Source organism: Zeugodacus cucurbitae, chromosome Y, assembly GCF_028554725.1.
Source record: "Zeugodacus cucurbitae isolate PBARC_wt_2022May chromosome Y, idZeuCucr1.2, whole genome shotgun sequence".
Classification (NCBI taxonomy): Eukaryota; Metazoa; Arthropoda; class Insecta; order Diptera; family Tephritidae; genus Zeugodacus; species Zeugodacus cucurbitae.
The window spans coordinates 10,066,164-10,082,500 of record NC_071673.1 but is presented as its reverse complement, the minus strand read 5'-3'; the positions used below and the strand labels follow the sequence as shown (position 1 = coordinate 10,082,500).

Below are 16,337 nucleotides of genomic sequence, written 5' to 3'. Positions count from 1 at the left end.
CATCGTCATCTTATTAGTGACGCGCAAAAAGGAATTCAGGAGATTCCTACTGTCCCTATTTGCGAAGAGCCGAAACCACATATAAAGAGCCAAAACGCCGAAACCACGTATATTTGCATATAAAAAAAACTAAATTTGGTTAAACGGCGGGCATAAAAATGATTTTATTTACGTAGCCAAATGCATCGTCATCTTATTAGTGACGCGCAAAAAGGAATTCAGGAGATTCCTACTGTCCCTATTTGCGAAGAGCCGAAACCACATATAAAGAGCCAAAACGCCGAAACCACGTTCATACAAGTAAAAAAATTTTCATATAAATACTAAATAATTTTCATATAGATACTAAGTTTATGAATTCATACAAGTAAAAAATTTTCATATAAATACTAAATAATTTTCATATAGATACTAAGTTTATGAATTCATACAAGTAAAAAATTTTCATATAAATACTAAATAATTTTCATATAGATACTAAGTTTATGAATTCATACAAGTAAATAATTTTCATATAAATACTAAATAATTTTCATATAGATACTAAGTTAATGAATTCATACAATTTAAAAATTTTCATATAAATACTAAATAATTTTCATATAGATACTAAGTTTATGAATTCATACAAGTAAATAATTTTCATATAAATACTAAATAATTTTCATATAGATACTAAGTTTATGAATTCATACAAGTAAATAATTTTCATATAAATACTAAATAATTTTCATATAGATACTAAGTTAATGAATTCATACAAGTTAAAAATTTTCATATAAATACTAAATAATTTTCATATAGATACTAAGTTTATGAATTCATACAAGTAAATAATTTTCATATAAATACTAAATAATTTTCATATAGATACTAAGTTAATGAATTCATACAAGTTAAAAATTTTCATATAAATACTAAATAATTTTCATATAGATACTAAGTTAATGAATTCATACAAGTTAAAAATTTTCATATAAATACTAAATAATTTTCATATAGATACTAAGTTAATGAATTCATACAAGTTAAAAATTATCATATAAATACTAAATAATTTTCATATAGATACTAAGTTAATGAATTCATACAAGTTAAAAATTTTCATATAAATACTAAATAATTTTCATATAGATACTAAGTTAATGAATTCATACAAGTTAAAAATTTTCATATAAATACTAAATAATTTTCATATAGATACTAAGTTAATGAATTCATACAAGTTAGAAATTTTCATATAAATACTAAATAATTTTCATATAGATACTAAGTTTATGAATTCATACAAGTAAAAAATTTTCATATAAATACTAAATAATTTTCATATAGATACTAAGTTTATGAATTCATACAAGTAAATAATTTTCATATAAATACTAAATAATTTTCATATAGATACTTAATAAATTTCATATAAATACTAATTAATTTTCATATAGATACTAATTTTCATATAAGTACTAAGTGTATGAATTCATACAACTAAATAATTTTCATATAAGTACAAAAAATTTAAAAAAAAAAATAAATGTTAAGCTATTTTTGATGTTGTAATATTTCTTATAAGCATAATGCTCATAGAAAATGATATAAATTACTTGTATATATATGAATTTAAAACTTTTATATGGTTAAAAAGATTTTCTCCATACGATTTCCGGTTGGTGAGGTGTACGTGGCAGAAAACATATATGTTGTATGAAACTTCAACATTAGTACTTGTATGAAAATTTTAATACTTGTATGAAATTGCATACTTAGTACTTATATGAAAATTATTTTCATATATTTATAAAAGTATTTAAGTGTAATATATAAATGAGAGCAAAAAAATTTATTCCTGGTTTGCTACAGTTGGTTTAAATAGAAATAATTTTGTTAATAATGAAATGTTATTAATTGAGATTATTATTCTATACCTAACATAATGTAGTCGTTTTTTTTTTAATTTAACTTAAAATAATAAAGTAAAATGTATAAAAAATGATATTATTTGAAAGTTTAACAAATACAAGAAGAAACATCGTCCTTACATTAATAATTATATTATATATGTATAGAGAACGAAAATTCTTTCTCACGATAAGATACACAGTCTCAAAGTCCGAATAAGACCGCAATAAATAATACAATAATATGAAATTTAAATGACATGAAGTAAATTATTTAATCCGACCATAGTAGAAGAAATTTCATAATTATTTATTGTCGCGATTTCGTTCTCCTTTGCATTGTGTATATGTCGTGTACTTAATTTTCAAATATTGAAAATATCATTATAAAAATTTATATAGTATAAAAAATATTATATAAATGAATAAAAAATATTATTCTGGTTGATCCTGCCAGTAGTTATATGCTTGTCTCAAAGATTAAGCCATGCATGTCTAAGTACAAACAAATTAAAAGTGAAACCGCAAAAGGCTCATTATATCAGTTATGGTTCCATAGATCGTTAACAGTTACTTGGATAACTGTGGTAATTCTAGAGCTAATACATGCAAAATAAACACGGACCTTTTGGAACGTGTGCTTTTATTAGGCTAAAACCAAGCGATCGTAAGATCGTTATATTGGTTGAACTCTAGATAACTTGCAGATCGTATGGTCTCGTACCGACGACAGATCTTTCAAATGTCTGCCCTATCAACTTTTGATGGTAGTATCTAGGACTACCATGGTTGCAACGGGTAACGGGGAATCAGGGTTCGATTCCGGAGAGGGAGCCTGAGAAACGGCTACCACATCTAAGGAAGGCAGCAGGCGCGTAAATTACCCACTCCCAGTTCGGGGAGGTAGTGACGAAAAATAACAATACAGGACTCATATCCGAGGCCCTGTAATTGGAATGAGTACACTTTAAATCCTTTAACAAGGACCTATTGGAGGGCAAGTCTGGTGCCAGCAGCCGCGGTAATTCCAGCTCCAATAGCGTATATTAAAGTTGTTGCGGTTAAAACGTTCGTAGTTGAATTTGTGCTTCATACGGGTAGTACAGCTATAATTGTGGTATGTACATTACCTTATGTATGCAAGCGTATTACCGGTGGAGTTCTTATATGTAATTAATACAATGTATTTTTTATATATTCCTCCTATTTAAACCTGCTTCAGTGCTCTTCATCGAGTGTTGTTGTGGGCCGGTACAATTACTTTGAACAAATTAGAGTGCTTAAAGCAGGCTCCAAATGCCTGAATATTTTGTGCATGGAATAATGAAATAAGACCTCTGTTCTACTTTCATTGGTTTTTAGATCAAGAGGTAATGATTAATAGAAGCAGTTTGGGGGCATTAGTATTACGACGCGAGAGGTGAAATTCTTGGACCGTCGTAAGACTAACTTAAGCGAAAGCATTTGCCAAAGATGTTTTCATTAATCAAGAACGAAAGTTAGAGGTTCGAAGGCGATCAGATACCGCCCTAGTTCTAACCATAAACGATGCCAGCTAGCAATTGGGTGTAGCTACTACTATGGCTCTCTCAGTCGCTTCCCGGGAAACCAAAGCTTTTGGGCTCCGGGGGAAGTATGGTTGCAAAGCTGAAACTTAAAGGAATTGACGGAAGGGCACCACCAGGAGTGGAGCCTGCGGCTTAATTTGACTCAACACGGGAAAACTTACCAGGTCCGAACATAAGCGTGTAAGACAGATTGATAGCTCTTTCTCGAATCTATGGGTGGTGGTGCATGGCCGTTCTTAGTTCGTGGAGTGATTTGTCTGGTTAATTCCGATAACGAACGAGACTCAAATATATTAAATAGATGCTTTCAGGATTATGGTGTTGAAGCTTATATAGCCTTCATTCATGAGTTCATCTTGAATGTGCAAGTGTTTGAATGTGTTTATATAAGTGGAGCCGTACCTGTTGGTTTGTCCCATTATAAGGACACTAGCTTCTTAAATGGACAAATTGCGTCTAGCAGTAACGAGATTGAGCAATAACAGGTCTGTGATGCCCTTAGATGTCCTGGGCTGCACGCGCGCTACAATGAAAGTATCAACGTGTATTTCCTAGACCGAGAGGTCCGGGTAAACCGCTGAACCACTTTCATGCTTGGGATTGTGAACTGAAACTGTTCACATGAACTTGGAATTCCCAGTAAGTGTGAGTCATTAACTCGCATTGATTACGTCCCTGCCCTTTGTACACACCGCCCGTCGCTACTACCGATTGAATTATTTAGTGAGGTCTCCGGACGTGATCACTGTGACGCCTTGTGTTTCACGGTTGTTTCGCAAAAGTTGACCGAACTTGATTATTTAGAGGAAGTAAAAGTCGTAACAAGGTTTCCGTAGGTGAACCTGCGGAAGGATCATTATTGTGTTCCTATCCGTAAATATTATAAAAAAAAAACAAACAAACAAACAAAAAAAGAATAAAAAAGAAAAATTATTTTCTTTTTTTTCTTTTCATTCATTTATTTGAATGTTTTTCTTTTTTTTCTTTTTTTTTTTACTCCTTGTATTGTAGTATAATGAAAATTATATCGCATACATTGTATTTGAACGCAACAAACCTTTAAACATATATAGTTGTACTTATTATTTATAAAAATAATATAAATGATAAGTTAATTTGTTCTCATTAACGTGTAATTCCTTAAAAATATATAGAAATTAAATAAAATGTAATAAAAAAGGAATTACTGTTTTTGTTGGACTAAGACATGCGCAACTTGTAAATGTTTGGGTTGAAAATTACAATTTATTGAAAGATGTTTTAAAATAATTTATATATTATATACGAAAACGAAATGTTATTCTTTCAATAAATTAAAAACTCTTGACGTTAAATTAAAATAAACAAAAAATTATCACTCTAAGCGGTGGATCACTCGGCTCATGGGTCGATGAAGAACGCAGCTAACTGTGCGTCATCGTGTGAACTGCAGGACACATGAACATCGACATTTTGAACGCATATTGCAGTCCATGCTGTTATGTACTTTAATTAATTTTAAAGTGCTGCTTGGACTACATATGGTTGAGGGTTGTAAGACTATGCTAAATTAGTTGCTTATTCTTTTAGTCAATTAAAAGAATTTAAGCACATGGTATATTACTGGATTGTATTTTTCAATCCATAATATTAATAGCATAAAAAGAAATATAGAAAATATATTCTTGAACACCTCATATTTGAACGAAATTTTATAATAAATAAGAATCTTAGTATTCCCAAAAACAATAAAATTTCAATATTATTATTTCAAATAATATATACATTTAGAGGAACGTCTAGCATAAAATATTATTTTATTCTAGGATTGCCTTAAATGTAAAAAAGCAAGAAAATAATATTGTTGTTATAATGAAGTAAGTAGTACGGGATGAAAAGATTGAATATTTATTATTAAGAAAATTATATTGGTGTTAAGAAATAATTATGTATGTTTCTTTAAAATAGCAAAAAGCTAAAATATAAAATAAATATAAATATTTTTATACAACCTCAACTCATATGGGACTACCCCCTGAATTTAAGCATATTAATGAGGGGAGGAAAAGAAACTAACAAGGATTTTCTTAGTAGCGGCGAGCGAAAAGAAAATAGTTCAGCACTAAGTCACTTTGTCTATATGGCAAATGTGAGATGCAGTGTATGGAATATCTTAATATCTAGTATGAGAAATTAACGATTTAAGTCCTTCTTAAATGAGGCCATTTACCCATAGAGGGTGCCAGGCCCGTATAACGTTAATGATTACTAGAAAGATATTTCCAAAGAGTCGTGTTGCTTGATAGTGCAGCACTAAGTGGGTGGTAAACTCCATCTAAAACTAAATATAACCATGAGACCGATAGTAAACAAGTACCGTGAGGGAAAGTTGAAAAGAACTCTGAATAGAGAGTTAAATAGTACGTGAAACTGCTTAGAGGTTAAGCCCGATGAACCTGAATATCCATTATGAAAAATTCATCATTATAACTGTGATATTTATAATATTATAGTAATAGTGTGCATTTTTTTCATATAAGGACATTGTAATCTATTAACATAATAAAATATTTATCAAAAGATCATTGGTGTTAAGTTTATTCAAATTAATTTGCTTTTAGCTTATTAACATAGAATAAATACTGATGATTTGATAAAGTGTTGATAGATTTTACATATATAATGCTTAAATTCTTTTGAATTTTACAATAATATTATTATCATTGATTTTAATATTAATTGTATGCATTTATATGATTAACAATGCGAAAGATTCAGGATACCTTCGGGACCCGTCTTGAAACACGGACCAAGGAGTCTAACATATGTGCAAGTCATTGGGTTATATTAAACCTAATGGCGAAATTAACTTAACTTTTATATAATGGGATTAATTTTTAGTGAAATATTTTACTATTAATTCAATCCCGGGGCGTTCCATATAGTTATGTATAATGATAATTTATTATTATTTATACCTCTAACTGGAGCGTACCTTGAGCATATATGCTGTGACCCGAAAGATGGTGAACTATACTTGATCAGGTTGAAGTCAGGGGAAACCCTGATGGAAGACCGAAACAGTTCTGACGTGCAAATCGATTGTCAGAATTGAGTATAGGGGCGAAAGACCAATCGAACCATCTAGTAGCTGGTTCCCTCCGAAGTTTCCCTCAGGATAGCTGGTGCATTTAAATATTATGTAAAATAATCTTATCTGGTAAAGCGAATGATTAGAGGCCTTAGGGTCGAAACGACCTTAACCTATTCTCAAACTTTAAATGGGTAAGAACCTCACCTTTCTTGATATGAAGGTTGAGGTTATGATATAATGTGCCCAGTGGGCCACTTTTGGTAAGCAGAACTGGCGCTGTGGGATGAACCAAACGTAATGTTACGGTGCCCAAATTAACAACTCATGCAGATACCATGAAAGGCGTTGGTTGCTTAAAACAGCAGGACGGTGGACATGGAAGTCGTAATCCGCTAAGGAGTGTGTAACAACTCACCTGCCGAAGCAACTAGCCCTTAAAATGGATGGCGCTTAAGTTGTATACCTATACATTACCGCTAAAGTACATGATTTATAATACAATTTCGGTTGGATTATAAATTTTGAAACTTTAGTGAGTAGGAGGGTACAATGGTGTGCTTAGAAGTGTTTGGCGTAAGCCTGCATGGAGCCGCCATTGGTACAGATCTTGGTGGTAGTAGCAAATAATCGAATGAGACCTTGGAGGACTGAAGTGGAGAAGGGTTTCGTGTGAACAGTGGTTGATCACGAGTTAGTCGGTCCTAAGTTCAAGGCGAAAGCCGAAAATTTTCAAGTTTTAATGAATTGTTGAGAATATATATTATTATGTTTTCTTCATAGTAATTAAACACTTGAATAATTTTGAACGAAAGGGAATACGGTTCCAATTCCGTAACCTGTTGAGTATCCGTTTGTTATTAAAAATGGGCCTTGTGCTCATCCTGGCAACAGGAACGACCATAAAGAAGCCGTCGAGAGGTATCGGAAGAGTTTTCTTTTCTGTTTTATAGTCGTACTACCATGGAAGTCTTTCGAAGAGAGATATGGTAGATGGACTAGAAGAGCATGACATTTACTGTTGTGTCGATATTTTCTCCTCGGACCTTGAAAATTTATGGTGGGGTTACGCAAACTTCTCAACAGGCCGTACCAATATCCGCAGCTGGTCTCCAAGGTGAAGAGTCTCTAGTCGATAGAATAATGTAGGTAAGGGAAGTCGGCAAATTAGATCCGTAACTTCGTGATAAGGATTGGCTCTGAAGATTGAGATAGTCGGGCTTGATTGGGAAGCAATACCATGGTTTATGTACTCGTTCTGGGTAAATAGAGAATTTCGGTTCTTGTTCCCCGGATAGTAGTTACGTAGCCAATTGTGGAACTTTCTTGCTAAAATTTTATAAGAATTATATCGCAAGATATATATTCTTATTTAATTATAACGATTATCAATTAACAATCAATTCAGAACTGGCACGGACTTGGGGAATCCGACTGTCTAATTAAAACAAAGCATTGTGATGGCCCTAACGGGTGTTGACACAATGTGATTTCTGCCCAGTGCTCTGAATGTCAAAGTGAAGAAATTCAAGTAAGCGCGGGTAAACGGCGGGAGTAACTATGACTCTCTTAAGGTAGCCAAATGCCTCGTCATCTAATTAGTGACGCGCATGAATGGATTAACGAGATTCCTACTGTCCCTATCTACCCACTCGTTTGTAGAACCTCGAAGTGAACGGACGTGTTTGCGCATCATTGCGAGTTTTTAAAAGCGATTTTTAAAGTGTTTTTCAGTGTTTCTGAAGCGAATAAATTTTTCGGTTTTTCCGGATTTTTCGGTAGCCTGTTGTGAAAATAGACACAGTGAGCAGGTACGTGAGGGATTATACACATCGTGTGTATTCCCAAAAGTGTGTGAGGATAGCGGCTTAGGCCATTAACTAGTGTGTGGATTAGTGAACAAAGTGTGGGATTTCCCAGCAGTGCGGGTATAGCGGCATCTGCCATTACAAACCCTTGTGCAGTGCAGGTAGTGGAAGTGCGGTTTCTGTATTGTGCGTGAGTGTTGTGCAGCGGAAATGCCTCCACCACGGAGGAGAGGGGCAAAAGCCCCAGCGGAGAGCGAAGACTCCGGGCCTTCAATGGTCCAGGTGGAGTCATCGACCGATGAGGACGGAGTGGGGCAACCCTCGCGGCCCCCACCCAAGAGGAAGGCGCGATTAGGTTCGCCACCACAGGCGAACTCGGGCGAGAGTGGATCAGATGGGGTACTCCAGAAGCTGGATGCGGTTGCCACGAAAGTAGCCGTAGGAGTAAAGGTTGCGGCGAAGGAAGGAGCCAATGGAGGAAGGAAAGGTTGCCCGGATAACAAGGTAGGGGGCAGCAAGGGGGGTAAAGGGGGTGCTATTGGGGGTGAGGGTCATGTTACGGCGATGACCCCTGGGGTCAGGTCTTAAGGATTTGTAGGGGTCGTAGGAGGGAGGACATCACTTCTCTTCGTGTTGATGACACTGTGTTATCAACATGGAGAGAGTGTGCTGGGGTTCTGTTAGGAGCGTTCTTTCCCAGGGCTGAGGTTCAGGCACCCCATGCACATGAGGTACCTGTTCCTCCATTAGATGATGGGGAGCTGGGATATGCCTTTGGCCTGGTCAGGTCTAAACGGTCTCCAGGTTTTGATGGTCTGAACGGAGAGATGTGCAAATGCTTGTGGAAGTTCATTCCGGAATACTTGGAGGTCATTTATGATAAGTGCATTTGTGAGGGATATTTTCCACGTGAGTGGAAAAGTGCCAGGGTTGTTCCTCTCCTGAAGTCTCCTGATAAGATCAGGAGTGATCCTCGTTCTTATCGGGGCATCAGTCTCCTTCCAGTGCTTGGAAAAGTGCTGGCAAGAGTTATGGTGGAACGGCTTCAGGAGCTAACGCGGGATTTGAGGTCGAATAGGCAGTATGGGTTCAGGAAAGGACGCAGTGTAGAAGATGCCTGGATGTATGTTCAGAATGCTGTGAGGGAGAATACCAACAAATATGTCCTTGGCATATTTGTTGACTTCAAGGGGGCGTTTGATTACCTAATCTGGGATCGTGTGATTCAACGGCTAGAGGAACTTAACTGTTCGGAAATTAGTCTCTGGCGGAGCTTCTTTTCGGACAGGAAAGCCTCTATCGTTGGTATGAATGGGAGTGTGGAGATTGGAGTGGTTCGTGGCTGCCCGCAGGGATCCATCTGTGGTCCATATATTTGGAACCTCATGATGGACTCACTGCTTGGGCAGCTCGAACCCCTCTGCAGGTGTTGTGCGTATGCGGATGACCTGCTTCTTTTAGTTGAAGGCTGTTCGAGGTCTGAGATTGAAAGGGTAGGAGGGCAATTGTTGGAGATTGCTCATAATTGGGGTGTGGGTGTGGGGGTTGACATATCGATGGATAAAACGGTGACAACGCTCTTAAAGGGTAGACTGTCACCGGGGCGTCCACCGGTTGTCCGTGTGAATGGGGTCAGCATCAGGTATGTGACGCAAGTCAAATATCTAGGGTTGACCATGAGTGAAAGAATGTGTTTTACTCCACACTTAGTGAATGTGAAGCGGCGGCTGCAGGCGATTGTTGGTAGTGTCAGGCGCGTTTTACGGAGTGATTGGGGTCTCGGGCGTCGTGCTGTTCGCTCCATATATCGAGGTTTGTTTGTGGCCTGTGCCACTTATGGATCTCCTATATGGTGGAAGGTGGCTACGATGGTTTCGGGTCATCGAAAACTTCTTTCTATACAGCGTTGCATGATGCTTGCCTGTTTGCCTGTATGTCGCACCGTTTCTACGGATGCGTTGCAGGTTTTATTGGGTGTGCCCCCTCTTGACCTGATTGTTTTACAGCGTGCTGTTTCTTTCAGGTTGAGGAGGGGTTTGAGTGTGTTATTGCTGCGGAATGAATGGATTTCTGACGATGATGTGGAGAGGTTGGGATATCTAGGAAGCAAGAGGCTTCTAGATGACAGGGTTAGGAGTAGGTGGCAAGACCGTTGGGATAATAGTCCTAACGGTCGTGTGACTTATGAGTACATTCGGGATGTTGGGTTTGTTGGGGAAAACCCAGATTTCAGATTCTGTTTGAGTCTGGGTTTCCTACTTACGGGGCATGGGCCTTTGAATGCTTTTTTGGATCAGAGGCGCCTCTCTGATAGAATGGAATGTATGTGTGGGGCGCGTGTTGAGGATTGGGTGCATGTTATTGCTGAATGCCCGATGTACTCGGACATTAGGGACCTTGGGGGTATGGGGATTAGTTGGACTGATGGACGGTTAGATGTTAGTGGTGTGATCTCCACTAGTTGGGATGCCGAACGATTAGAATTATTTGGTGTGTTTGCGCGTGAGGTGTTTAAGCGGCGAAGACAATTAGCTGGAAACTAAGTATAGTTTCTTTGTGTGAATGGTGTGTGTATTGTGTGTGTATTGGATGAGAGAATGGGGTCCAACCCCTGGTCACCAGTCCAGAGCAGTATGGAAGCTCAACTGGTAGTAGTTTCAACTACGAGGTCTGACCGGAGACTTAATTCTGGTACCACGGGGAGTAGGAGCCCTTGGAGTTTGCTCCAACCTACTCGTGCGGACTGGCCCCTCGGGGAGTATCGTGGTGGTTGTGGTTTAATACCCGAATGCGGGGAGAGTGATATTTGTCACTCAATGTGGAGTTGCATTGCAACCGGGTGCCGGACCCAAAGTACGGCAGAGGTTTTAGATAGGCCTCGAACCTCACCAAGGTGGTTAGTGTGTCCATTCCACACGCCAATTGGTACTGAATAATGCATTGCATTTTTCGGGGCGCTGATCATCGCATTGATTTGATCCGCTGTGCTTTTGAGCACCGTGAGGTAAGGCCGTCGTCGGCAGGTACTCACGTTAATATTGGCTTTAGATGTCCCTATCTACTCATTCGATTGTAGAATTTCAGATTGTTCAGACGTGTTTTCGTTTCTGTGCGTTTTCTGTGTCGTGAATTTTGTGTGAATTGGTATTTTTTGTGTGGGAGCCCTCAGCATTGGATGTAAGTACATTCATTTTGAGTATTTGTGTATTAGTTTGTGATTTGTGGTAGTTTTTTTAGCGCATTTGCATACATATTTACGCATTAGTATATTAATATATACGTGTGTGTATATATGTGTGTTTTTCATAAAAAATTTTCATTTTCAATATATGTTCGATTGTATGTGTAGATAAAGTTTGTCAGTACGTGTATACTTTTTCTGTAGTTGGCTTTGTGTATTTTTACATTACTGCAAGTGTTTGAATATATATACAATTGTATGTATATTTTCTCATTTGTTAGTTTGTGTGTGCATATCATAGCTGGCTTGTGAAAATTTTTACATTGCGGCAGGTGTTTATTTATATACGTGTAGTTGAGTGTATTTTTGGAAATTTGAATTTGTGTTTGTGAAAAGAAAATTTGTTTGAGCAAGTGTTTTTTGTGTGACGTAATTTGTTTTTCGTTTGTTGTTTTTTGAGCACAGGTGTTTTTTGAGCACAGGTGATTTCGTGCACAGGTGTTTTTGAGCATAGGTGTTTTCGAGCACAGGTGTTTTTGAGCACAGTTGTTTTCGAGCACAGTTGTTTTCGAGCACAGGTGTTTTCGAGCACAGGTGTTTTTGAGCACAGTAGTTTTGTGAGTGTAGGCGCGTGTTAGGTAGTACCTTTTGGGGTTTACGTGGTTTACCCACATTGTTAGCGTGGGTGCTGACTCTCATAGAGTCTCAGTGTTTTCTGTGTTTGTTGTTTTTCTGCTTTTTGGTTTTTCTGCCAGTGAGTGTTGTGTCGAGTGTCTGGTACTGAGTTGCCACTTGTTTCCGGGGGGATTGGGCAGGTTTTGCTCAAAGGGTGCCGGTGTCTGTCCGAGTGTTGAAGGTGCTGATTTTTGTTTAGACTGCGTTCGTAGCTGTTAACCTTTGACCTACAGTGCGATTTGGTTCAGCTCCACATCGGTTGGCTTGGAGCCGTTACGGGGACTTTGTTCTGTCCGGCGGTTTATTGGGTGACCAGTTCCAGACCGTTGGCTGGAGTTGTGGGTTGTGCCCTTGCGATTTCGCAATAATCGACTGCTTAGGTGGTAGCAGCTACTGGACGATTCTATTCTTATAGTTAGTTCCTTCAGTGCGTTCAGTCACACGTGTCTTGAGAGCAGCTGTTCCAAGTCTTGTCTGGTCGAGTGGCTTCTGTGTCAGTGTTTTGCCGGCGGATCAGCCTGCCTGGTGAAAGGCCGGAAGTAGAAATGCTTCCCTCACGGAGGAGAAGGGCTAAGCACCCTGCTGGGAATGAGGGGAAAGAGCTAGCGTTAGCAGTGGAGACCTCGTCGGCTGATGAAGGTACTGGACCTTCGGTTGGGTCCCCGCCGCGTAGGAAGGTTAGGATAGGATCGCCATCGTTGGTGATGTTAGGGGATGGGAGTAGTTGTGCTGATATGGGTGACACCGCTGAAGAAGTGGTTGTCCACCCTATTGTTAGCAAGCGTGGAGGTGTAGTAAGGATTAAGGGGAAGAAGCGCATTAAGGGTACTTCTGCAAAGGAGTGTCCTGTTAGCGCTGTTAAGGAGGGAGGAGAAAATGGTGGTGTGGTTGGGGGAGGCGCTATTAGCCATGTTGCTGCCATGAAGGCAGTGACGGCGGAATTAAACGCATTGGTGTTTGGGGTTGTAGACTTTGAGGTCACTACTGCGAAGGGGCTGATGGAGCTTGCCTCGAAGTACGAGGCGCTTCTGATGACGGTAGTAACCGAGAATGCCCATCTTCGCGGTCAGGTTGACGCTCTCAGGGGGGGTTGTGGGGGATCTATTCCCCAATCGAAGAGGTCGGTTGTGGGTTTGGCTCCGGCTGAGTCGGTGCGTGCGCCTCCAGCGCCAGTGTTGGAGGCGATTGCTCCGGCATTGCCGAAGCCGGTTGAGACTTGGTCGGTGGTGGTGAGAAGCAAGGCCCCTACCACCTCCTCTAAGGAGGTGATTAAGAAGGTCGTGAAGGAGGTGGGACCTTCCCTCGGAGTGCGTGTACACGAGGTGAAGCCGATTAAGGGTGGTGGGGTGGTTATTCGCACCCCCTCTGTTTTAGAGAGGGAAAAGGTGGCGAATAATGCCAAGTTCGGGGAGGTGGGGTTGGATGTGAGTGTGAACCGGAAGTTGGGTCCGCGGGTTGTGGTTCAGGGGGTTCACACCGAAATCTCCCATGATGACTTCATGGAGGAGCTCTTTCGGTTGAACCTTCAGGACATCAGCCCTGAGGCACGAAAGTCAGATGTGCGGATGGTCAGTCGGCCCTGGAAGGTGGCTGCTGATGGTAGCACCAACGTTGTCCTTGAGGGGTCGGACAAATTAATGTCCGCCCTTTTGGAGGCGGGAAGGTGCTACATAAAGTGGTTCTCCTTCAGGGTTCGACCGGATAGCCCAGTTGCTGGCTGCTTCCGGTGTATGGGTTTTGACCATAGAGTGGCTGAGTGTAGGGCCAAATCAGATGTTTGTAGGCGGTGCGGTCAAGAAGGACATAGAGCTGCCGGTTGTGGTAATGCCCCTCATTGTCGCAACTGTGCATTTAAGGGTAGGCCAGCTGGGCATCTTATGATGTCAGCTGTTTGCCCGATTTACTGTGGCGTTGTTGAGCGTGCCCTCTCCAGACACTGATGGGGGGGGTTTTTCAGCTTAATTGTCAGGGGTCGTATGCCGTTATGTGTGAGTTGGGGGGTTATATGATTGAGGGGGGGTGTGGCATTGCCTTACTTCAGGAGCCTTACGCCACCAATGGTGTGGTTCGGGGTCTTCCTGGAGGTTTTAGGGTCTTTACGGACCTTGGGGTTAATGCTTCTGGCTACGATTGTGTAGTCTTGGATTCGTCACAACAGGGGGTGTGTGTGTCTATAGAGGGGGAGTTCGGTAGAATGATTGTCGCTAGTTTGTATTGCAAATTTAGCGAGCCCCTAGAGCCCTACCTGGGCTATATGGATAAGTTACTACTTCTGGCGAGTGGTAGCCCATTAGTCCTAGGGTTGGATGCGAATGCCTCGTCCTCGATGTGGTTTAGTAAGGTATCTAGACATTCGTCTGGATATCAAAGCCACGTTCGAGGCGAGGTAATGAATGAATGGGTGTTGGCTAAGGGCCTTCACATTCTGAATGAGCCGAGTGAGTGGTATACGTTTGATGGGCCTAGGGGTGTGAGTGATATTGACGTGACGCTTATGAATGAGGCAGCAAGTACAGTGTTTGATTTTAAGTGGGAGGTTAGAGGAGGGTGGGGTCTGAGTGATCATAATTTGATCCAAATTGTGGTTGCTCCTCGTTCCCCTCCTTTGGTGTGTGTGAGTCCATTGCGGCGATGGCGTACCTCTGGTATTGACTGGAACCGATATGGACAGAGTGTAAGGGAAGCGGTGTTAGAAATACCGCTTAGAGTGTTTGATGATCTGGAAGTGGATGAGCAAATTGCTCGGCTGTGTGAGTTGGTGTGGGGTGTGAATGACAGATTGTTCAGGAAGTGTGGAAGTTTTAGGATTAGAAAAATTAAGTGGTGGACGCATGAGTTAACCTTGAAGAGGAGGACTGTCCGGCGGTTGAGACGAAAGTTTCAACGTGCTCGGCGGTTCAATTCTGACAGGCTGTCCCAGTTTAGGTATGATTTGAGTTGTGCGATGAATGAATATAAAGATATGATTGTGAAAATTAAAGAAGAAGAGTGGAGGAGTTTTGTGAATGACAATAGGGATGACCCCTGGGGTCAGGTCTATAAGATCTGCAGGGGTCGTAAGAGGGAGGATATCACCTCTCTTCGTGTTGGTGACACTGTGTTATCAACGTGGAGAGAGTGTGCTGGGGTTCTGTTAGGAGCGTTCTTTCCCAGGGCTGAGGTTCAGGCACCCCATGCACATGAGGTACCTGTTCCTCCATTAGATGATGGGGAGCTGGGATATGCCTTTGGCCTGGTCAGGTCTAAACGGTCTCCAGGTTTTGATGGTCTGAACGGAGAGATGTGCAAATGCTTGTGGAAGTTCATTCCGGAATACTTGGAGGTCATTTATGATAAGTGCATTTGTGAGGGATATTTTCCACGTGAGTGGAAAAGTGCCAGGGTTGTTCCTCTCCTGAAGTCTCCTGATAAGATCAGGAGTGATCCTCGTTCTTATCGGGGCATCAGTCTCCTTCCAGTGCTTGGAAAAGTGCTGGCAAGAGTTATGGTGGAACGGCTTCAGGAGCTAACGCGGGATTTGAGGTCGAATAGGCAGTATGGGTTCAGGAAAGGACGCAGTGTAGAAGATGCCTGGATGTATGTTCAGAATGCTGTGAGGGAGAATACCAACAAATATGTCCTTGGCATATTTGTTGACTTCAAGGGGGCGTTTGATTACCTAATCTGGGATCGTGTGATTCAACGGCTAGAGGAACTTAACTGTTCGGAAATTAGTCTCTGGCGGAGCTTCTTTTCGGACAGGAAAGCCTCTATCGTTGGTATGAATGGGAGTGTGGAGATTGGAGTGGTTCGTGGCTGCCCGCAGGGATCCATCTGTGGTCCATATATTTGGAACCTCATGATGGACTCACTGCTTGGGCAGCTCGAACCCCTCTGCAGGTGTTGTGCGTATGCGGATGACCTGCTTCTTTTAGTTGAAGGCTGTTCGAGGTCTGAGATTGAAAGGGTAGGAGGGCAATTGTTGGAGATTGCTCATAATTGGGGTGTGGGTGTGGGGGTTGACATATCGATGGATAAAACGGTGACAACGCTCTTAAAGGGTAGACTGTCACCGGGGCGTCCACCGGTTGTCCGTGTGAATGGGGTCAGCATCAGGTATGTGACGCAAGTCAAATATCTAGGGTTGACCATGAGTGAAAG

The 16,337-nt window shown here is 40.5% G+C and overlaps 2 non-coding genes and 1 pseudogene across 2 annotated transcripts; all 3 read left to right on the top strand.

Annotated features, from left to right (window-relative positions):
* The first annotated feature begins 2,332 nt into the window (after positions 1-2,332).
* On the top strand, positions 2,333-4,322 carry LOC128923598 (small subunit ribosomal RNA). Its single transcript, XR_008472366.1, has one exon. It is a non-coding gene; the product is annotated as a small subunit ribosomal RNA (ribosomal RNA).
* A 496-nt stretch (positions 4,323-4,818) lies between these two features.
* LOC128923574 (5.8S ribosomal RNA) lies at positions 4,819-4,997 on the top strand. The gene has a single exon (XR_008472350.1). It is a non-coding gene; the product is annotated as a 5.8S ribosomal RNA (ribosomal RNA).
* A 453-nt stretch (positions 4,998-5,450) lies between these two features.
* LOC128923572 (large subunit ribosomal RNA) lies at positions 5,451-8,236 on the top strand (annotated as a pseudogene).
* Positions 8,237-16,337: the final 8,101 nt, after the last annotated feature.